At 37.5% G+C, this 24,216-nt stretch overlaps 1 protein-coding gene and 1 long non-coding RNA gene across 5 annotated transcripts in view; one reads left to right on the top strand and one right to left on the bottom strand.

Moving 5' to 3' along the window:
- The window catches only part of RBPMS (RNA binding protein, mRNA processing factor), a 158,880-nt gene that overhangs the window by 34,665 nt on the left and 99,999 nt on the right, over nucleotides 1–24,216 (top strand). The gene's annotated exons all lie outside the window — the stretch shown is intronic.
- On the bottom strand, nucleotides 1,192–5,984 carry LOC140689594 (uncharacterized). Its single transcript, XR_012064634.1, has 2 exons — nucleotides 5,865–5,984; nucleotides 1,192–1,758 (listed from the first exon to the last, which is right to left on the bottom strand). It is a non-coding gene; the product is annotated as an uncharacterized lncRNA (long non-coding RNA).

The raw sequence follows: 24,216 nt of genomic DNA, 5'->3' as shown, positions 1-24,216 counted from the left end.
GAGGAGAATTCTTTATGTTTGGGTTTTAAGATATTTTTTTGAGGGGTGAGTTTTTCTTTCTGGAGTTGTCATACAGTGTTTGGAATGATTAATCAGGTTCCATCTGAAGATTATATACTCTCCTGTGAATTTTAAGGGTGATGATTTATGAATAACTCTAATTCAGTAAGACTTCATTTTGTAAAATTTGCCCTCTTAAGCTTCTCATAATACCTCTCTATTCTGTGTGCCTGGTTATTCAGAACCAGTAAGTGATGGTGTCAGGACTGCAAGCCTGGTGGGCGTGGCTTCTAAGCCCTCCCTTATTGCAGCAAACCACACCCCTACTTTGTATGCCTTCCCAAATGTTCGTGGAGAACTGCGACAGCTTTGAGGAGCCCTGAGACAGCACTTAGGGTGGCAGAACAGAGAGTCAGACAGGCCTGGGTTTAAATCCAGACTGTGCACTTTGAGGCATTGTCTCTGGGGAAAATGAACCTCATTTGTCTCATCTGTCAATCAGGGAGAATTACACCTGCCATGACGACGTGACTGGGATGATTACATGAGATAACGGTGTGCATTAGGACTGAACCCACTAGGGTACAGTAGGAGTTTAGGAAATGGTAGCTGTTCTTGTTATAGTCGGCTCACTATTATAATTATTGACTTGACCTAGAACTCCCAGGTTCTGATTTTTGCCATTGTATACATCACACTTGCCATTGCACACATCTAAGTGATGACTTCCAAGTATGAGTTACTTCAAGAATAAAATGAGCAGTCATGAGCCTAAACTGGTTCTAAGTTCAGTGCCGTGACTTCTGTTGGGTGATTGAGCCCATATTGTTTGTGGTTTAAAAAGAAAAAGGGAAAAAACTGTTAGGAATCCTGCATCATCAAGTGACTTGACTTTTCTAAGCAATAAAATGAGGGAGCGACATTGGATGGTCTCTAAGTTACCTTTTAACTCTGAAATTCTGTGATTGGTATTAAACCTAGCAATTCAGAACTCTGGGAGCTTTTAATTTCTACAACTCTTAGGAAATTAGGTGTATTAAGGATGATTACATGAGCATTGGAGGTAAGGGAGTTACTATCCGTGTTCTTTTGTGTCCACTAAGAACAGAAAAAGAAGTCAGTGTTTGAATCTACCAGATTTTCAATGATAATAATGACTCCCCCATCTCATATACACACACAATCACACAATTTAGTTCTCCAAGTATAAGTTTTTTCTACTTGGGCAGTTTATGGAATTTCATTTAACCAGCTACTAAGGACTCTTGTGCGACAGGGAAAGGAAGACATCTCCCTCCTTAAGGAATTTATAATCTAAGTAAGGCTGAATGATATAAAATGAAAAAGATCCTAAAATATGTTTGGAAGGGACAGACTTTAGAAAAAACACATATCCCTGCAGTCCAAGTGGTTACTAAATCCTTGTGAAGGCTCCAAGTTAGAATGTGTGCTCTCTGGAGGCCTTTTTAGGTGCATTGCTTTTTGATTTAGTTAAATCTTTCATACATTTCTTAGGCCTTTGTATTTCAGTAGTAGTAGTACTTTGATACATGACATTATGAATGTAGAGTCTTTGCCATAACATAGAATTCTGTCCTTATGGGGCGATGGATCCTGCGTTGGTGATGTACACAGGTAACTGGGAGCTTGAAGACACAGCAGCCAGTGGGGTCGTGTGCAGTGTGTGGGGTGGGGTGACGAGTTAGGGAGGACTCTATTGGGAGTAATCTTGGAGAGGTTTCAAAGGCAAGTTGGTCACTGGAAGAGAAAGGAAACAACCTAAGTCAGCAATATATTAATTCAAGATAGAAAAAAAATTTGCACTGTGGGTAAAGACAGGGAAGGAGCAACAATTTTTCTGACATTTCCTTAAACCCTTATTTGTCATTTAGTTATTTCCAATAATGATCCCCATTCTTCTTTTGAAGAAAATAATTGTTCATCGTAAAATGAGGGTACCTTGGAGAATAGAAAGCTCCCAGCACCAGAAAATGTTTAAAGGTGCGGAAAAGTAATTCCTTCAGACTCCCTTTCAAGTCAGGCTTTCTTTTCATTTTTCTGAACCTTTAAACATTCCCTGCTGCTGGGAGCTTTCTATTCTCCAGGGCAGCCCATTTGACTGTGGACAGTTCCAGTGGTTATACACTCCTGGAACCTCCTGTGACTTGCCAATGCTTGGTAGTTTCTGCCTAGTTGGATGGCGACATAATTAACCTACTGCTTGTACAGGGCAACTGTAAAGCTATTTTAAATTGTGCTGTCACATTTCTCCTGAGCCTAGCAGGATAAACATCTCTCCTTCAACCATTTTTATACGCCACAGTTTCCAGTTCCTTTACTGACCTGATTGCTCTTCTCTGGGAAGTTTTCAGGTGGGATTTTGTGCTCTGAGCCACAGCCCTTCTCTGCAAAACAGGTTGGCACTACTGTATTCCTTCATCTAACATTATTGTCACTTAGGACTATGTTAGTTTTCTCAGCTCATGTCACTCTTGTTTCCCTGCTTCTCCAAGGCTGGGGTGTGTGGTTCGCCACGGCTTGCTGGTGCCCTTCCGTTCTTTTGTGCAGTTAGGGTTTGCTTGTGTGTTTTCAAAAGAGGTATGGATTCATTGTGTTGAATTCACAGGATTGGATTTTGTACTAGCAGAGATCCTTGCTCATGGGACTTAATAAATGTTGCTTGAACATTTGAATAAGAAAGAACTTTGAATTGAATAAGTAATGAACCTTTAAATGTTTACCCTCTTTTTGTGATACGTGTAGCAATTTGACCTAGAGTTGTCGGGATTATAGGTCAAATGTTAAAACTGATCTTATCAAAGCCTGCCATTTGGATAAACAAGTTTACTTCAGAAGAATTTTGGGTTGAACCCTGAGCGCTTTTTAAAAAAACAAAAGACAAAAAAACCCCAAAACTTGTTTTTACTTAGGAAATGATTTATCTATTATGTAAGTTTGTCTTAGAGCACAATTTTAGATATTTATTTGCTTATTACTCATTCCCATCCTCCTCTCCCTTGCTGATAAGTAGCCTCGTGGCTTTTAATAAAATAACAGCTAATCAGCAGGGTTCTTGAAATAACAGATTGTAAACTTTCTGAGCCAACTGCTTTGCTTTTCCTTTTTCTTTCCAAGTTTTAGGATGGTCGTTATAACCTTGATCACAGATAGAGCATAACTAAGTAGATGTGTCCCTCTGTCCTTCCTGGGCAGTGAATTAGACTGACAGTATGTGGAACCAGAAGTTGATGGTGGTCATTATTGCAAGGGGTAAGGAAAACCATAGCAGACAAGAATGTCATTTTACCTGAAACTTCTAAGAGACTCGGTAAACACTTGTTCAAGCAAAGTTGTAACTGATTACCTTTTACAGAGGAATGAGAATTACCATTTGTTTCTGCAGCTGGGATTAAATTACTTAATTCTTTACCCTAACACACATTGGAAGGTACAGGCATTTCAGGTACAGGCTATGCTAGTCTACCTTTTTGTTTTTCTTTCCCTTTCCATTAATGATAGATATTATTAGATAGCCCAGATGTGCAGTGATTTGTGTTAAGTTTGTATTTATAGAGAGAGCCAGAAATAGGGAGATGTGGTCCTATTTGAAATGTTTGTTTGCAGAGAGGGAATATCTGAATTTACTTGGAAATGTGTCAAGAATACTCTGATACCATAATACTGATGGGTTATTTTGTCCTTATTTTAGATGAAGTTAATATGAGCTATGATCAGTCTCTGTGCTCAAGAAATAATGTTTGGAGGGTAAACTTTATGTATGCGTCATTTAAAACCAAATCTCTAATCTTAAAGCCAAAAGGGAAGGATGTGTTCTTTCTTCCATGACTCCTGTTGAATCTTTCAGCTGAGTTGGAGGACTCCTGAATCGGCAATTTCCACAAAGTTAAAAGTAATTTTGATAGTTAATAAAGCAAAATATTTTCCTCTGAGAGCCCTTTTTTAGGGTAACTTAATGAAGTGGAGGCACTGATCCATGGTTTACAAGAACTGTATAGGACCTACGAGAACCTTAAGTAGGCTGACTTTGCAATGAGTGTCTCAAAAAAGGAATGTTGTTGTGAGAAATCTTTTGATGCTCTGACGATCTGTTTTTCTAAGTTATAAGGAAAAATGTTCTTCCTTAGAGTTAATCTCCCATTTGCTTCTCTCTTGCTAATTGTTTTTAAAAATACAATTTAAAAAATTTAAATTGTGGTTAAAAAACATAAAATTTGCCATTGTAACCATTTTTAAGTGTACAATGCAGTAATGCTATGTATATTCACATTGTTGTGCAACAGATCTCAGAACTTTTTTCTTACAAACCTGAAGCTCTACACCCATTAAACAACAACTCCCTGTTTCCCCCTCTCTCCAGCCCCTGGCAGCCACCATTCTACTTTCTGTTTGTTTTTGTCTACTTTGGATAATCTTATGTAAGTGGAATTGTACAGGTGTCTTTTTGTGTCTGGCTTATTTCACTTAGCGTAATGTCCTCAGGTTCATCCATGTTGCAGCATGTCAGAATTTCCTTTTTAAGGCTGAGTAATATTCCATTGTATGTATAGACCATATTTTGTTTGTCCACTGCTTTTGTTAATGAGCATTTGGGTTGCTTCCATTTCTGGGATATTGTGGATAATTATGCTGTGAACATGGGTGTGCAAATATCTTTATGGGATCCTGCTTTCAGTTCTTTTGGATATACACCCAGAAGTGGGATAGCTGGATCATATGGTAATTCTACATTTAATTTTTTGAGGAACTGCCGTACTGTTTCCCATAGCAGCAACACCATTTTGCATTCCTGCCAACCCTATTATTTTGGTTTTTCTTTTCTGTAGTAATCGTCAATTTTTCACATTAATCATAATGATCAAATAATTTGTGAGTGCCTGAGGGTACACAAATGGGAGATTTGTGTATAGTCTGAAGAGCTGGTGTTTTAAATTGTTCTTTCACTTGCTTTTAATAGGTATGGTGCAAAGTGTTGTTTCTTCTTAATTTTCAGCAAAGACTGTATGGGAATTTTTAACCAAGGTAGAAAAAGCAGTGGAACATTATGGTGGCTAAAACTGCAGATCTCAAACTTGGCACAACTATTATGCTGATAGGAAAAAAAGTAAAGTTCAGTAGAGCAGATTGTGGGGAAAGCATTATTCATGTCATAAGAGTTTACAAATAACAGGTGTACATAGTGTACTAGGATGTTTCTTGCCCATTAATGGAAATGTTCCAGAGACTGAACAGTTTTGAAAGACGGATATGGTGGTGGATCTCTTCACCTCTCCAGTGTTTCACTTTTTCCATCATAATGCCTAGTTTTCCGTCCTTTCTGTTACAGAGGCTAGATAGTATCAAAATTGTTTCCTTGCTGTCAAATCTGAAAAAAAATGAACCTTCCAAAAATAGAAAAGAAATCTATTGTTTTGGAAGTTTGACCTGTCATAGTATTTATTTATTCTTGTATCCTCTTAAAAATTATAAATAACACCTGCCTCCTATAGACTACATACATGTATTAGAGAAATAAGTAAATTTGGATAGAAAAACATGGGAAATTTCTGAACTAAGAGCACATAGTGACAATCTTAAATAATACTTTTGTGGACCTTTAGTCCGCCAAATGTTCTTCTGGTGATAGAGGCACAATTAAGCCAAAACATGAAATGAAACACTTGGGACTCTTCATATTCCGTTTTCTCATTCTTGATATTTCCAGGTCCTCGTTGCTTCTTTCCCTTTTGCCTTTCATTTTCTAGCACTCCTAGGGTTTTCTTCCCTCATCCCATTTCCTCTGACTCTGGCAGCCCCTGCATGCGGCTTTAGTGGCGCTTTATCGTGTTTCTGTAAACCTTCCTTACCAGTCACAGCCTTCTCCGCCTTAATTACAATCTCCCCACCTTCTTCCTATCATGTGCCATCTTCCTGGAATGCTTCCTGTTTTGCTAAAGATGCGGAGCTCCTAGGTCCTCAGCTCGCTGTCCGCCTCTCTTTCTTCGACTGACGAGCGGCTGCGCAGAGCGGGCCGGAAGCCGTGTCAGGTGCGCAGCCGCACTTCCGGTCACGCGCGGTCCGCGCTGGCCGCCATCTTGGCAGGGGGTCGGCGGGTGCGGGCTGGGCCTGAAGCCAAGCCGGGTGTCAGGAGTGGGAGGTCGCGGCGAGCCCGCACACCTTTAAGAGGTCTGTTAAACTTTCTTGGGTGGGAGGAGGGAAAGGTCAGAATGGATTTTGGGGTGGTATAAGTGACCGAATTAGAGCTTCCCGGGAAAGGAGAGACGGTGGTTAGCTCTCCCTGCTGATGTTTAGACTTCTAATCATTACTTTCCCTCCACTCCACAATAACTTTTTAAACCATGGTGTTAGTACTACAGCCCCTGAAACATCCACTTGCGACAATAGGAGCTGTGAAAAAAGCATGTGCTTGGGTGCCCTTCTCCACATTGCTGGCGCTGTTTCCTTGGTACTGAGAACGGTTGTGACAGAGCCCCTTCAAGCTCCACCCTTTACCGACAACCCTAGTCTGGAGCAGTGGGCTGCGTGTATGTTGCTTGTTTATAAAATGGGAGTGAGTTTACCCGAATTCTCTTTTTCCTTAAAATACAGTACTTATTATTCTTTTTCTGAAGCCTAACTGTGGCTTTTAACATTTTTTTTAAGTGTCCTGTTGAATTGCTTTGGTAATTATGGCCAGAAAGTCCAAAATCTAATCCCATCTGCATGATGTCAGAAAAAAAAAGAATTGTATATACCATGATGGTTTAAGAGTCCAGGCTCTGAACTGCTTGAGTTCAAATCTCAGCTTAAAGACTTACCAGCTTTTTGACCTTGGACAGATTCCTTGGCCCTTAGTTTCCTCATTTGCAAAATAACTCCTGTCTCATAAAGTTGTGGTAAGGGCAGTTGAGTTGATACAGGGCTATGCTTCATTCTCTGAAGTGTTTGGGACTGGATGTGCTTCAAAGTCTTTCAGATTTGGAAAGGTAACACACTGTATAACCCACTGACAACATAATAACCCTTAGGTCTAAGGTAGCACCTAGTAATTAAGCACACTAACATTTCTTCGATGAAACATAAATAGTTACACTAAATGGGACAAATTAGAACTGTGAATAGCTAGTCATTTCAGGCCATGCTTTGCCACCCAGCGAATTTGTGTACACAACCTTCTCCCTCCAGCACACACAACTTTAGACTTTCTGAGCTTTTAGTTTTTGGAATTGAATTAGGGATTGTGGATCCATACATACAAAGCATATGTAAGCACCTTAGTAATGTTACGTGCGGTACTGAGTTCTTTGTGTACTTTATGACCTTTAGCTTGTCATTATAAGAATAGTTAAATCATTATGGTTTAAAGTGAATAGGGTGGGGGTCACGTAAATATTTGTATTTTTTGCATATTACAGTTTCACTCGGGTTTCAGGTCTACCCCTTTTTCCAGTTGTAAAAGAACAAGAAAGATGGGAGAACAAGGTGGAGCAGAAATATTCCATGTTCTCCTTAACTGCCATCTTGTCCTGTCTGCCAGTTGGCTCCTCATAGAACAATTTAAGAACATCTCTTTCAAAGATTTCACGTTTCTGAAATGTTCTCATTTGTTCTTGTTTGTGACTTCTACCTTCATTTGCCTCTACTCTTAAGCGCACGTTAAGAACAGAAAGCTACTCTGAATCTTTTGATCTGCTTTGCTGCCAGTGGATCATTTCTGGAACATCTGATGTAGAAAAAATCTTAAATTTTAAGTTATTTAAGTGTGTCTGAAATTGTAGCTTTCCTTTCCAAAGAGAGGAGCCTCCTGAGCTTAGGACCAAGGGGTTAATTGTCTTGTATGAACTCATGCATACAGGATTGGCATGAAAGTCTAGCAGTTGGGTAGGTTTTATCCTATTAAAAGTCTATTGGAAAAATCTCTTGTAGCTTATAGTATGAAATAATTAGACCTAGCTTTTCATCCTTTTTTCACCTAGTGCATAAATTTGCCGGTCAGAGACTGACCAGAAGGAGAATGTGGGAATGTTTGAATAATACATGCTTTTGAAAAAGTGAGACAGATACTGGAAGCAGAAACTATATACCCTATGAAGGGAAAATTTAAAATTTTAAAGGAAATGTTACTATCCTAATGTCTGTAAGAAACTGACACACTGACAAAAGTAACTAAATACATAGATATGTAAGCACTTCAGGAGAATAATAAAGCTTTTAGATTAATTTGTTGAAGGATATCTATTCTCTGAAGACTATAAATTCCACTTTTATTTATAAATTGGTAGTCCATTAGTCCCTAAAAATAATTGATTCTCTGTAGAGGGAAAGCTGATGTTGGAGGGTTTTTTAATTTTTTCTTTCTCTCTAACGTTTCTTTATCATTTGTCTTTAGTCTGTCTATAAATATATTTGTGTGAAGACTTTGTTAAAGAAAGAGGCAGTGAAAGCAGTCAAGACATACCAGTGTGATATCCTAAAAGTAACTTGGAAAGTTAGATCAAAATAGCCAAAAATCACCTTTTTGAACTGTGCTTTGTTTCTTTGTATAAGTTTATTTCTGTTGCTGCTTCACATCATAGTGAGGTGGGATATTAATTTTAGAGATGATTTTATAGTTTGTGTTTAGTGATTCCTTCTAGTTCACTTTTCTCTTTATTATGATTCTGAAGTCTATTAGGTCATTTGGTACATTTTATTTTTAGTAGTCTCATGGTATTTTAAATCTTATATTTTACTCTTAACAAGTAGGAATCAAGGCTAGCAGTCATTAAGGGTGAAGCTGCTCTGTTTCAAACTTGCTGCTCAAAAACCAAGGAGGTTAAGGAGGAAACCAAAATATCTTAGGTTCTTCTGCTTCTGTTTTCTATCTTAAGATTTAATACAGGTAGATTAATTTTCAGCCATCAGTTTAATAAACTTAGCTTTAAAATGAGACAATATTTATAGCATTAGAGTAAATTCTTACTGTGTGTGTGTACACACATGGATACAGTATGACACTGACTGCAGCAGTGAAAAACCAGAATAATGTGGCTTAAACATAAAGACATTTATTGCTCTCACATGAAAGCCTGAAAAGTGATCCACTGTCAGTATGGTTGTTCCATATTCATCAGGGACTCTACTTTGTTGTTTTGCTGTCTTCAGCAGGTAACTTTTATCTTATGGTGTAAGGTGAACTGCTCCAGTTCTCACCATCAGATCTTCTATACAGCAGAACAGAGAGGGAAGATATGCTTCCTTTACAGAAACTATTTAGAACTTGCCGGCATTGCTTCTGCTCACACCACGGGCAGAGATTAGGAATATAACCTTAACTAGCAAGGGAGTTTGGGAAATTGTGTACCCAGCTAAAATATATTACTTTGCAAAATGGGAAGAATAGATACTAGAGAAAACTAGCACATGCTACTATAGTGTGTAATAAATAGTAAGTGCAGTGTTCTGTTAACTTTAGGTGCTCATTATCAACTCTTACTAAAAGAAAAAGACCCACCTCTTACTCAGCAATTGGGATCTATAAATCATCAGTCTTGGATATCCCTGAAAAATATTTCCTTACAAATCTGTCATTTGTAGAGAGGGATCTCCTAATTCTTAAAAGAAAGACTTTGTAAGGAGAAATTATTATTTTAAAAAATGAAACACGGTTTAAATAATGAATTCAGTAACATTTAAAAAAGGAAGTCCTTCATTTAACTTGCTTTGAGACAAATACTTTCAGGACTTCATGTGTCCATATGTATACAAAACTGCATCTGCATTGTGTTTTTGTATCTTTGACATCTTTCTTTATCAGCAATGTGGATCTGCCGCACTTTTTAAAAATGTTATTTAGCATTTATTTGAGGAATTTTTAAACAATGCTGTTAATATAACTGTCACATACTTCATTTGTGATTACCCTTTTTTGCTAGGTGATGAATTATAGATAGCTCCCTGATATAAACAGGAGACTTATAAAGCTCCTTAGTTCATTTTGTTCTCACCTCAGAAATGTACAGCCTGGTCTTTTGAGTATTCCTAAATTTTCTCTGAAAATACATACACTGTTAGATGTAAGATGGTGTTGGCATGAAAAGCAAACAAAAAATGTGAGATGGTTTAACTACAGTGTCCACTATTAAGTTCAGAACAAAACATTAAAAAAATGTTTTCTAGTTCTAGCTCACTTTTGCATTATTCTTTTCTGTTAGTTAGAATATTAGGATTTAACTAATTACGTTGAATGTTAATAAAATATTAAAGAGTTACCTATATTTGGTATTTTTTACATGTTATTTTAATGCTGAAACATTGAACATATGTGAAGTTCTCCTTTGCATATTTTTTTTTTGTTGTATAGCGTAATAGTCCTGGTGGGAGATGCTAAGATGCTTGCAAGGTGGTATACTCCCATGTTTGGCCCCTGTGCCCTTTTTAGCATTGGCATGAGGATCAGCCCTACCACTGTTTTCAGTACTAGTCTTAAAACCAGCTCCCTTTCCACTCCTTCCCATCTTCACTGTGTCGCCTCTCAAATTCAGGATAGCTTTATCTGTAAAGTATAGAATTCGTTGAAATGAAACTAGCAGTGCGTGAAGACAGGTAGAAATTGGCGAGAATTTGGAAAAGTACATAGAACAGTGGGTAGAAATGGGTATAATGGTTTAGAGGTCTTAGGAGAATCTGATCTTGTTGAAGGTTCGAGTCTTGGCTCTGTCACTTTGTAGTTTTGTTACAAGTTATTTAAGCTTTCTGAACCTCAGTTTTCTCATCTGTTAAATGGAGACAGAAGTAGGACCTAGTTTATCTAGTTGGAGTTAGGATTAAGTAATGCGTGTACTAAAATGCTTGGTAGTCTGTTTGACAGGTATTATATACACCTCTGTACCTTTCATTTCTTCTCTCCATCCAGTTTATCAGTCACAGGAGCTTTTCTGTCCATTCTGTCATCATGCCTGCCCTGCCCCTGGAGTTGAAGTCAGGATTAGAAACCTGGGGATTGGGCGTATTACATTTGTTCATGCAGCTGGGTGTGCCGGAGAAGAGTGATAGGGGATGTGCAGGGGAAAACTTCTGTACGAGAAAGGAAAATGTGAAAGACAACAAACTTCATAGCATTTTTAAACTTGGGTTTTTAGTTAAAATACTAGGAATCTCTAACATGATCCTCCTTTTCTAACTTACTCCCATATTCTCATACCCTGAAGCAACTCAAGTCATGACCCCTTTCTCCCTCCAGCCCCTAGTTCTTCGTAGGTCACAAAGGCTGTCTGCCTCACGTACCACCTCCTCTCAGGAGACAGATGCAAGCACTGTCGCCCCACCAAAGAGAAACTGGCCTCAGGGAGACTCACTGGAGAAGCATCACTGCTCTTGGGAGACTGGAGGCCAGATTCTAGGGGAGTTCTGCTCCTCTGATGGTCTCTGAGGCACTCTGTCTTTCAGAGTACTTTTCCGTTGTTTTAGAAAGAGCTCGTGCAGGACCAGAGTCTACAGTTTTATAGGCGGAATTTAGTTTCAACAGAAAATCATGAAAAATTACAATTTACATTTATTTATACTCCACATTAACTAGGATGTCCTGTTAGAAGCAGGGCTCCAAGCCTTTTTAAAGAACAGTTTATCTTTCTTTTAAACAAATGGAGGTATTACAGGGGACACAGATGGAAGGCAGGTTGCCACATCAAAATAAATTAATGCATGGTTTCCGCCTCCTGAATAACTTTCCTCTTAAAATGAGAGGTCAGAGAACGGATTAAAATTACAGAACTTCAGGTTGCTACATTTAGTCACTTTACAATCAAGAAGCAGGGTGACTAACCAGCATTCTAATATTTGTTTAAAAGTAGACTGCTTTAACAGCCCTGGAGGTAGAATATTTAATCACCTGCCTGCTAGTTCCTAAGAATTAATAATTAATTAGTTCAGCATGAAATAAACTTGCAGATGGACTACTTTGGAAAGTCTACCAAGTAGGCTTTGTTTCAGGCTGGTGAAAACTCTGAATGGTTACAACCCAATCTGTTTGCTTTTTATTCCTTATATGCAGAACTAGACTTTGAGGAGGAGGGTGGGATAGACACCGTGGGAGGTCTCTGTAGGTAAGGGCTGAGAGGGTGTGAGCAGAACAGCATGCCCATCCCTCTGTATTGGCTGGGAACTCCAGGTGGTAAGCAAATAGCTACTTTTGATAGTTTCCCTCCAAGCGACTCAGGCCTTCAGTACCAGTTACTGCCTTGGAACTCATGACACTTGATTGGGTAGAAGTCACCACATTCAGTGCTGCATAATATTTCCAGAGCTGCATGACTATGAAAAATTAATGGGCATTCTAAAAGTTGGTATAGACTTCCACAGCAACATGGTTAAATGTTGCTGTTAATTTATCTGTCATTTTTGGTTTTACTTGGTTTCCCATTGACTGAATGCAATAAAAATAAAGGTTTTCTTGTAGTTTAAGAAACTATTCTTTAAAAATAGAGAAACTATGGAGCAAAATTATTTTTCCTTAACCTTTTTATGATACTCACTGATGAAAGGCAGGTGTATTTCTTTAGTAAAAATCCTACTGCATATATTGTTTGGTGCAGCCACTATGGAAAACAGTGTGGAGATTCCTCAAAATACTAGGAATAGACTTACCATATGACCCAGGAATCCCACTCCTGGGCTTGTATCCAGAAGGAAATCTACTTCAGGATGACACCTGCACTCCAATGTTCATAGCAGCACTATTTACAATAGCCAAAACATGGAAACAGCCTAAATGTCCATCAATAGGTGACTGGATAAAGAAGATGTGGTATATTTATACAATGGAATACTGCTCAGCCATAAAAACCGACAACATAACGCCATTTGCAGCAACATGGATGCTCCTAGAGAATGTCATTCTAAGTGAAGTAAGCCAGAAAGAGAAAGAAAAATACCATATGAGATCGCTCATATGTGGAATCTAAAGACTCATGGACAGAGAATACAGACTTGTGGTTACCAGGGGGGTAGAGGGTGGGAAGGGATAGACTGGGATTTCAAAATTGTAGAATAGATAAACAAGATTACACTGTATAGCACAGGGAAATATACACAAAATGTTATGATAAATCACAGAGAAAAAAACGTGACAATGAGTGTGTATATGTCCATGAATGACTGAAAAATTGTGCTGAACACTGGAATTTGACACAACATTGTAAAATGATTATAAATCAATAAAAAATGTTAAAAAATCCTACTGCATGTATTAAATTGAGTAGAAAACATACAATAAGCATGGTGACTAGCCAGCATTTTAATATTTGTTTAAAAGTAGACTGCTTTAAAAAGCCCCAGAGCTAGAATATTTAATCACTTGCATGCCCCAAAATGTTCCAATCCTGGGATCTTAAAACAGGCCCTGGATGCTGCTACATAGGAGTCTTTCTGGTTTTTATAAACTGCTCTGTAGCAGAGTAGGCAGACTAAAACATTCCACTGGCCTGGGTTCCCGAGGTCTTTAGATTCACACCTGCCATCCTAGTATCCTAAGCCTCAGAAGATTTCTTCTTCATGCCTCCCTAAACTAGTATCTAATAAAGTTCATGTATAAATGGATATATTTCAGGTTTTCAGCCACTGACACAGAGTCTGTACTCATGGGCTTTGTTGATTTAAGCAAGACTGAGATGTCTTTCATTATTTGGGTGTTTTGATAGAGGTCTTGTAAAGGTTGTCAAGCAAAGCATGAATGCTTTGCACAGGGACTAAGTTGAGAGTTTGATAGATATGGATTATCTCCCACTATCCCCAAGGTTTTCTCTTTGGAAATAGCTCCATTGTTTCAGGCCCCCAGAAGTGTGAATGGGGTAGTGTCTTTCCTCAGGAAAAACTCATTTTACTGATGTTTCCCAGTAGAAAGCAGTCTGTTAGTGATGGATATACTGATAAGAATGGAGAATAAGTGAGAAACTAGAGATTCTTTGCACAGAGTTGGGGACTGGCTTTATTTATGGAGACATTTAGCCTATTTGTTTTTAAAAATCAAATTAATTACCCAAGTGTCTCCCATCTTCTAGAGATTGCAGAATAGTCAGCAGCTAGTTAGATGCAGTGTTGATTTAGAAGTTGTCCTTGGCTTCTAACCATTATAAAGTGGCTGCTTCTGTGTTTCTTTGACGTCATTATTTTAGTTACAGTATTATTTCAAGCATCCTCAGAAATATGTCACATCAATAGACTACAGTTTTTAGGGATGAAGTGGTGGTCAGAGGTCTTTAGTCCTAGAGTATAGGACTCATCATTTCCCGTCAAGGGCTTTTTCCTCCGTATCTCTCTACCGTCCTCCTTTGTGAGCTGCCTTCCTGTTTCTAAGAGATCATCAATACAAGTTGTTCTGTACTAATTTCAATGTTAGTTGAGCTTAAATAAAAGAAAGGCAGTTGTCAGAAGTGTATTTTACAGTCACCATTGCTTAGTTATCATGAAAAATACAGACATTCCAGAGGCCTTTTATCTTTATTCAGAGGTGGCCAAGAAACCCAGGTCCATCACGTCCAGCCTGTGGGAAAGCAGAAAGGAAGGAGGAATTCATGTCTGATGTGCAGAGATGGCCATATGGGGTATTACCACTTAGAGAAGGCATCTAAACCCTAATAGATGTTAAGGGGAGGGGAGGTGGAAAATCGCTAGGTTGGAATTAGATACTCCATGCCGTTATTTTGTTCAGACACTGGATGACCATGATCATTGCAGCTCGATGTATTAGTTCTGCCCACCTCTACGCCCCCTCATACAAGAATTTTTTTTTCTTTCAATGCATAGGATTGGTCCTTCTCTCATTTCTTTTGGTTTAGTACCAGTCATTCCATCATCTTTAATCTCTGCAGTGTTACCTGAGTGGGGAAGCATACCAAGTGATTGTTATGCCTCAAATTCCTGCTCATCAATGGGGTATTTGAAGTATTTTCTGCTATGGGACATATATCAGGACCGCTTGCTTCAGCAACAAACCGTTCCTTGTCAGAGAGTTGGGGGAGCTGATTCCCAGCATTTATTTGTGTTATACGAGATATACTTATGCTATTTGTTTATAAACTATTCTTTTCATACGTAATAGTTTTCTGTTTGCTAGTCAAAAAAAATTCAGAATCCTTTCCTTCCTAAAATACTAATATCTACTAACTTTAGAGCAAATTGTGGGTACTGTTCTTAAGAAGTCTCTCACACTGCTTTGAAGTCTGGCTGCTTGGCACAGATGTCTTCTTTCCTCTGCCCGGTAAATTCCTCAGAAAGAGATACCAAGCTTTATTAGTCTTTGACCTCTATAGAAGTATTTATCTATGTTTGTTATATGGGCTGCCTATATCAGTATCATTTGGGGCCCTGTTTAAAAATGCACATTTCAGGGGCCCACCTTAATTAATCAGAATATCCTGGAATGGAGACCAAGAATATTCATTTTAAATAACCATCACGTCTCCCCTGTGAACCTTAGGCTTACTAAAGTTTGGGCAGTCATTCTTGTAGAATCTTTTTAGTATGTTCTGTAGACTGAGCAGCTGGTTAGAAATGCAGAATCTCAGGCCCCACTCTGGATAACTGAATCAAAATCTACATTTTAATAAAAGTTCCTGTGAAATAATACACACACTCAAGCCTGGGCAGACTGCTTCACAACTCCTTACAAGTAGTAAGCTCTCAATTAATCATTGATTGGCTTCTCAGATATTCTGAAAGGAAAGAAAACATTTACGAACTTTTAGCTTCTCAGAAATTTAGGGAGTGTTTTAGAATTATTCTGTTATTGCATTATTTTCAGTAAAGAATTGCAATGCAAGTTCATTGTGTCACTAGTTTAAGCACAGATTTAGTGATTTCCACCTAAATAAATACTGAAGTCCCTTATAAAATACGAGTCTGTTTCATATGAAAGGGTCTAATTCTCTTCTGCCTGTGTGAGATTGACTCTGGGACTGGCTCAGGGTCCTCTGCTCCAAAATCAAGCAGAGTCTTCCCAACAGGCCCCGTGGCATTTGGCAGTGAAGAGTTTTCAAGGGCCACAACCTTATCTCGGTAGGAGTAAGTATAATTGAATATTGTTTGGTATATTCTTTTAAAACTAGAAAACCTTCCTGTGAATTTGGCAACTTGTTATAATGTTACTCCAAATGTGTCTGATTTTTTAACAGACACCCTGGGTATTCTCGTAATCAGACATAGTGGAGAAACCTTGAATTATGTGATCTTTCCCTCAGCAGATTACCTTTCTGATTAAACTTTTTATCTTCTCTTTTGTTTTCTTGAACATGTATTGCCCCAAAGAGTGGTAAAGAGATAGCTCAGGATTACCAATTTAGAACTGAAAATGAAAAATATGGGTAACTAAGTACTGTGTAATATTTTTCAAGAACTTAAAAATTAAAAATTATTTCATACTACTTACATTCCTTTGAAAACATCATAAAGATGGCAAGTGTTAAGATCTAGGGTGGTGAAGTAATGAAGCATCGTAAAATACTTGAGGGGGTGGATATGTGTGCCTGTTTGTGCCTGTGGCGGGGGCAAGGGTCTTGAATACGTCATTTGCCATCTCTCATCTCAAAACTCTTCTTTACATTTAACTCCTGAATGTGCTTTAACCTCAGATAAACTTTTATTAATTACCATTATTTAGAGAAATGAAGTATGCTGCTTTTTTGGTAATTAAATAGTTTATGTGCTATCTTTCGTGAACTTTGCAAAAGAAAGCTGATTCGTGGAAAGGAACAAAATTGTGTTGATCTCTTAATGTAGGATTAGAGTAATCCTTGTGTCTTGAGTAGTAAAACAAAGATATATTATCAAATACTTATGGGTACTGTCTTAGTCACTGGATCTATTTGTGTAAGTCCATTATGACATTAGGTAATGTTACTTTGGGATCTCAAATTCTCATACTTTATAAATCATTTCATGGGTTTAAAATGTTTTTGATGGACAGATGGGAAGAGAGCCTTTTCCTCTTATAATTAAGGTCTTGACCATTTCTGTAAAACAATTTGAATACTATCCAGTTGTGGTTTTCCCTAAATGAATGTGTCATCTGTAAATGTCAGATCCTGAAGGAAACTTCAATCCTTAATCTTAAGAAATTTAGATTCCTAATTCAAGATTATAGTGATAGGTGAGAAAGATATAGTGCCTGCTCTCAGGGAAATTATAATTTAATTAGAAAGGATTTAAAGCCTGTGAACAGTTGAGACAGAATAAGACATATGACTGTGCTGCAAACAGTGCAACAGGAGATCAACAAAGGAGGAAGGAAATAATGGAGCGTTCACGGAATGCTGCTTCTTCAGAGAAGGAAGGAAACTTGCTTTGGGCTTTTAAGTCCAGAAGTGAGCCTTTTACCCAAGTAAAGAATAACTTTTAAGAGAAAAGGCTTTTAGTCAGGAGCAAGCAAGGTATGATGGCTGTTAAGACTGACCTAGTAGAGCCCAGGGAAGAAATGCTGCAGAGGGGGAAGGAATCATAATTATGAATATTTGAAGGCCAGAGGCTTGGGAATTTTGTTCCGATGTGGTTGGAAGAAACTAATGCTTGTTACAGTAGTGCTGATCATGAGGTTAGAAAAGCAGTAATTCTGTTTGTGTTTTTATTCATTTCTAAAACCAAATGTGTGAGCATATGTATGTGTATATGTGTATCTGATATTCTGTTTCTTAACATCATTGAGCCATAAGATGGCATTACAAATAAAATTTAAAATTTCTGGTGAATAGGAAATTCTTCAGCACAGTTTAAGACTTTTGGAGAAAAAAAATGATGTTTGTGCTTGTTTTAAAGAGTCATCTGAGAGTTAGGGTCCAATTGTCCAAGCACTGCTTACACTTGGATAGTGTTGAATGGATGAGTTGTGAGGTTAAGGATCCATTTTCATCTCCCCTGAGTTCACAGTACCTGTGACACAATTTCAGTTAGCAAAAAAGTGTATTGCCTGTGGTGTGTAGTGTTAACCGCACCAGAAAGTATTTTTAAAGTCATGGACAGATTGTAGCTCAGTATATCCATATACTGTTTTTTAGTTTCCTGATGATGTTTTATATTCTATTGTATTTGAAACATTTGAAAAAATTCTTCCACTAGGCTCCAAATAACTTACACTTTAATTAGATGTGGCATTTGGAAGAATGATCTTAAAGTTTTGGCACAACAGAACAGCATAATCTGGGAAGTTGGTTTCATCTTTATTTGGTCTTACTAGAGCACATATGAGAACTGTTTTGGCTGTGCTTACCTTAGCCTGTGTTCTGCCCAGAGCTGGGCTGGCACATCAGGTTCCAGGGAGATCACTGACAGGCCGAGTCATGTCCACTATGAAGGATCCTTCACATGCCCTGGGTTCTGACAATTTTGGGAATTCTTCCTCAATTGGAGAAGAACAGTTTTGGAAACTGCTTGAGCTATTCACAAAATGGAAAATACAGAGCTGGTTTCTGGAAAGTGTACTGTTTTGTGTTCTTTACAAATACGTTATATTATGAATGCATATTTTCATTCACACGTTAAGCCTTGAAAAGGAATTCTGAGAAGTTCCTGAAAGGGAAAGGAGGTAGTGTGAGCAATAGCATTTCACTCTGGAAATTCAGTATTAATAATGAAATATTTGTGTCTTAAGTAGTATGCAGTTTGTTCATTGGTGATGTTTTTTCCTTAATAGCTATTGTTGAAAAACTATTTTATCATGGGTAATTTTTCGAAGTAGTTTTAGCTGGCTAAATGAAATCATAAGTTATAGGACTTGAATAATTTTATTCTTTAGTATTCATTCTGTCCCACCAGCAAAAAGTGTTACCTGCTAGCAGTTGAGGGGTTATATTTATTTTACTTATTTAGTAGAAATTTGTGTAATCCTTGCTATGTGCCAGGTGCTTTTCTAAATGCTTCATAAATAATCATATTTAATCTTCTTAGCCAACAATATGAAGTAGGTTTTACTCTATCTCCCATTTTAATGAGGACACTGAAGCTCCAGTTGGTTAATAGGTTGTCCAAGATCACTTAGCTAATAGATGTAGGAGTTGGAATTCAAATCCAGGCCGTCTGTTTCCAGAGTTTGTGTGTATGCTCTACTAAGTCAATCTTTCTTACAAGGGGGAGAACCAACACAAATAGATTCAATCATGACTGTTAGGTCAGAGTGTCTGAACTAACAGCATATCAGTCAGTAACTCTGGAGGCCAGTTACCTGTTTTGTATTATTATCTCTCCTGGGTTTTTTAAATTTGTGGCTTAAGACAATATTCTGCTTTATTATTGTAAATTAAAGTAGACAGTTAAAAATATATAAATATAAAATGAAACATATATTCCAATGGGTTGACTGAGAAATTCTCAGTGGCATGAACTAGGTCTTGACTGATGTCCTTTGACTCCAGTATGCCTTTACAGAGCCTTTCCTTTCACTGTACCTTTGGAGTTGAGATGGAACCTAGAGATCAACTATTCCACACCTTCATTTTGTAAATAAGGAAACTGAGGCTCAGAGAGGTCAACCTCGTGCTCAAGTCCTCAACAGCTAGTTTTGAAGCACAAATGTGATTTTAAGTGACTAGTTTCAATTTAGTGGTCTTTCCCTTTCGTTATAGAAATTGAGAAGTTACTGTGCTGTAGAACACAGATTAAATGTCTAATAAGCTTTTAAATATTTTAGACCTATTTGAAAAGCACATATTGTACTTTTGTTACTCGAAGTTATTTCTCAGCCTCAAACCTCACCATTTCTTTTCTGACATTTGTTAATGTCTTTCAGTGCTCCCAGCCAGCACAGACAGTCCTACTTGTAAATCATGCCAACTCTTTTGATACCTGTATCCCTGTACATAATCACACATACACATAAGTAAAATATAAACTTAATATTACCTGATTCAAATGACCACATAAATGGAAGACACGTATGATTATAGGTGGTTATTAAATCAAACAAACATATCTCAGTAGAGAGGTAGTTCCTGTAGTGGGCTGGGAGATTACAAATTATAGCCTAAATATTTGGAATGTATTCTAGTATTGAAAATTCCTATGTTGGAAAAGCTAGGAGGTGATCTAAACTTAAACATCAATGTGTGCTCTTTTACTGGAAGAATGCATTATAGGCACTGGGCTTTGCAGTGTTGAACGTAAACTGACTAGTTAATGAATTAGAGGAAGTAGCCAATGTAAAATAGGTTGTATTTTAAAAATTTGTATTTCAGTCCTGTGGTATTTTAAATGCAAACAAATATTGGTTGAAATTTTCATGTAGAAACAGGTTTAGAAAAGAGGGTGGTTCTTAGTGAGCTCACAAAAGCCCTGTTGATACAAAATATAGCCTGATGTTTATCTGTGCTTCGTGTGCTTCATAGGCCTTGAATCCTCCAAGTTTTTCCCCGGTAGTAGTTTAAAATATTTTAAATTTGTATGTTTGCTATTTTTATTTTCCATATCATGTGAGATGAATCTTGAATGAGGTATGGATACTAAAATAGAATATCACTAAGATATATGCCACAATAAGAGGTAAGTTGAGCAAATCAGGAAAATTATAAGTTGAGTAAAATATACTTTTTTAAAGAAATCACATTTATTTCATTCTGATATCTTTTGCAGTACTGAATCTTATCAAGTAAAAATTTCATAGGAGAAAACAATCTTCTGATTGTGCTTCAAAATAGAAGTGCACATGAATCCGTAACATTATAGCTTTACTGCCTAGTTTTACCAGCTGATCGAAATCTCTTGACTAATGTTTATGTAATTATTTACGTCAAAGTTTTAAAAAATGTACACTTAAAAATGTGTTTAAACTTTGAGATGATTGTAGGTTCACATACAGTTCTAAGAAAGAATACAGAGAGATCCTGTGTGCCCTTTCTCTAATGATAACATCTTGTAAAATTATAGCATAATATCACAACCAAGAAACTGACTTTGGTACAATCCCCTCATTTCATTTTTGCTTCCCCAGTTTTACATGTGTGTGTTTTGTTCTCTGCAGTTTTGTCCCATGTGTATGTTTGTATATCCACCCCCACAGTTAAGATACAGAACAGTCCCACCACCACAAGGATCCCTGTCATTATTGCCTTTATAATATACACCTTCCTCCTCACCCTTCGCTCCCTCTTTGTCCCTAACTTCTAGAGACTCATCTGTTTTCCATCTCTCTAATTTTGTCATTTCAAGGATGTTAGATGAAGCGAATTATGTGGTATGTAACTTTAAGGAATTGGGGTTTTTTTTTCACTCAACATAATTCCCTTGAGATTCATCCAGGTTACTTGTGTTAGTTTTTTATTGCTGAGTGGTGGTCCATGGTATGGGTGCACCACAGTTTGACCATTCACCCACTGAAGGATATCTGGCTTATTCCCAGTTCTTGGCTATTATGAATAAAGCATTTGTGAATGTTTGTGTACAGGTTTTTGTGTGAGTGTACATTTTTCTCTGGGATAACTGCTCACAAGTGCAATTACTAAGTTATATGGTAATGGCGCTTTTAGTTTGGAAAAGACAGCAGTGTTATATGAGAGATTTGGTTTCCCTGCATCCTTACCAGTGTTGGTTTTGTCATCATTTTTGTGTCATATGTGATGATACAGTATGGTATGAATATTACTCAAATGGATGATTTAATGAGTATGGACATTAATTGACATATCAGGTAGCTAAAATATCACACACAATAAAAAGTAGTGATTAAACAGATCAAGTCTTATAAAATTGAATAAAATGTACTTTTAATATACTTTCAATATTAATGTTAAATCAAGGAGTTAATTCATACTTTTAATTTTACCTTTAAAATAGGAAGAGGACAGATTTTATTATGTCCAAGTTTAATTAAAGATTTTAAGAGATTGATGATTTGCCTAAAACCACTTCAAAATTTGTTAACACTCTTTTTCGTTTTTCTTAATACTTTTCCTTGATAGGAATATTTAAACCTATCAGCCTTGATCTTTTTTTAAATCTCAGAAATAAAATGAAAAGAGAACTTCCTGATGTGACAAAAGTTGAACAAGAAGAGGAAGGAGAAGAGTCTAGGAGGATGTGTTAACAGCAGGAGGATGTGTTAACAGCAGGAGGCTGGGCTGCTGGTCAGGATGGGATGTGCTCATGACTTTTAAAGAGGTAGAAAGAGGGTAGTGAAGGGACTTCAAACCACATTTGTGGGGTTCATAATTTTGGCAATACGTCTAGTTTATCATGTGCATGTTAGTTCCTTTTGCTATGCAAACTTATTTTTATTTTCTCTCACCCAGTTTAAGCCTGTGTGTAAAAGTTGTGTGATAATACTGTCAGTTGCTGCCTCTCTTAGAGTTGCCTTTGGAGCATGAAAATGCATCTTTTTGAATGTTGTAAACCACCTTAATATAGGTGACATTTTCTGAGCTCTTACTATGAACCAGGCACTGAACTCTAGGCATTTCATATCTATTAGCTTATTAAATCCTTGCGAAAACTCTGTGTTAGGAATTATTTCCAAATTTAGTAGCTTAAAGAACAAACATTATTTCAATTTCTAAGGGTCAGGAATTTAGGAATGGCTTAGCTAGGTGGATCTAGCTCATGAGGATGGAGTCAAGGTTTTTTTAGCTGGGGCTGCAGTCATCTCAAGACTTGACTGGGGCTGGAAAACCTGCTTCCAAGATGATTTGCCTATGTGGCTTTTGTTCCATCATCAGGTAGACCTCCCTATGGAGCTTCTTGGATATTATCATGACATGGTGTCTGGCTTCCCCCAGAGAGAATGATTCGAGAATCTTCTACTGAGGAAGTCACAGTGTCTTTTTTGACTCAGTTGTTAGGATTCATACAGTGTCACTTCTGCCATTCTGTTCATTAGAAGTGAGTTACTAAGTGAAGCCCACGTTGTGGGTAGAGGGGATTAGGGTCTATCTTGTGAAGGGAGGAGTATTGAAGATTTTGTGGACATACTTTTAAAACTGCCACAAGTGGGTTACCACTATTGTCTTGATTTTTTCCAGATGAGGAAACTTGTGAATGGAGGAGTTAAGTGACTGGTTCATGCGTAGCTAGTGGGAGAACTGGGGGTTTAAATCCCAGCTCTGTGTGAATTTCTTTTTTTTTTTTAATTGAAGTATAGTCAGTTTACAATGTTGTCAATTTCTGGTGCTTCAGTCATACATGAACATACATATATTCGTTTTCATATTCTTTTTCACCATAAGTTACTACAAGATATTGAATATAGTTCCCTGTGCTATACAGTATGAACTTGTTGTTTATCGGTTTTGTGAGACTTCTCCTGTATTTCAAAGCGAGATATGCTCCGCCGGAGTTCAGTAGATGTTCTGTGTGATTCAGTGGGTTTGTAGATGTAATTCTTGGTGTATTTGTGGGAGAGGACGAGCTGTGAGTCTCTCCACTCCACCATCTTGGCACCTCCTCTGTGTGAATCTTTTTTCTTTTTTCCTTTTCTTTCTTTTTTTTTTTTTTTTTTTACTACATATGCTTTACTGCCTTGAGTACTTAACCTTTTAAATGCGTGTTAAATAAAGTCCAGTGACATTATTTCTTCATATTCATCCATATCTGGATATTATGAATTATATGGCTGTTTTATGCCTCACTCCTGGTTCTGTTATTTAAACTTATATTCATTTATTTAGTTCATTCTGTAGATATTTAGCATCTACTGGGATAGCAGTTACTGGGATGCTCTGTCATGTGGGGAAGAACTTTCATTTTGAAGGTGTACTGACCTGGCATCAAGAATTTCAAGGTGTGTACTGATTAGTTTCTCATGACTAAACATTGGGAAGCAAACCTTTTTTCATAGCTTTTTAGTTTTGCGATTGTAATACCTTCTGTAGTTGTTAGAACTGTGATGAGTTGTGGGTGGTTATTAAGAATGCACTGCAAGCTGAAGTCGACAGTGGAATAAGGTTCCTCAGGTGGTTTGTTCACTACTTTTATCAAAGGCAATAAATGTATTAGACCCCTGGGCAGTGTTGGGGCCGTAATCTGCCACTGCTAATTTTTTTCCAGGTACTTTAAGTGACCATGAAGAACTATGTAGTTTGAGAGAGGTGGAATGATTTTTAACAGATCTCCTTTGTAAAATGACAGTCACCCAAACTATGCAGGAGAGAGGTCTTGGGACTTTGATAGTATCTTTCATGTTTTTGCTTATAGTTCATTTTGTTAGGCCATGGAAAAGTCTGTATTATGGGTGGCCCAGGGGATCTTTTCTTTTCTTTTCTTTTTTTGAAG

Source organism: Vicugna pacos, chromosome 26 (genome assembly GCF_048564905.1).
Source record: "Vicugna pacos chromosome 26, VicPac4, whole genome shotgun sequence".
Taxonomy (NCBI): domain Eukaryota; kingdom Metazoa; phylum Chordata; class Mammalia; order Artiodactyla; family Camelidae; genus Vicugna; species Vicugna pacos.
Note: the sequence above shows the minus strand (reverse complement) of the source record. Positions and strands in the feature narration are given on the sequence as shown.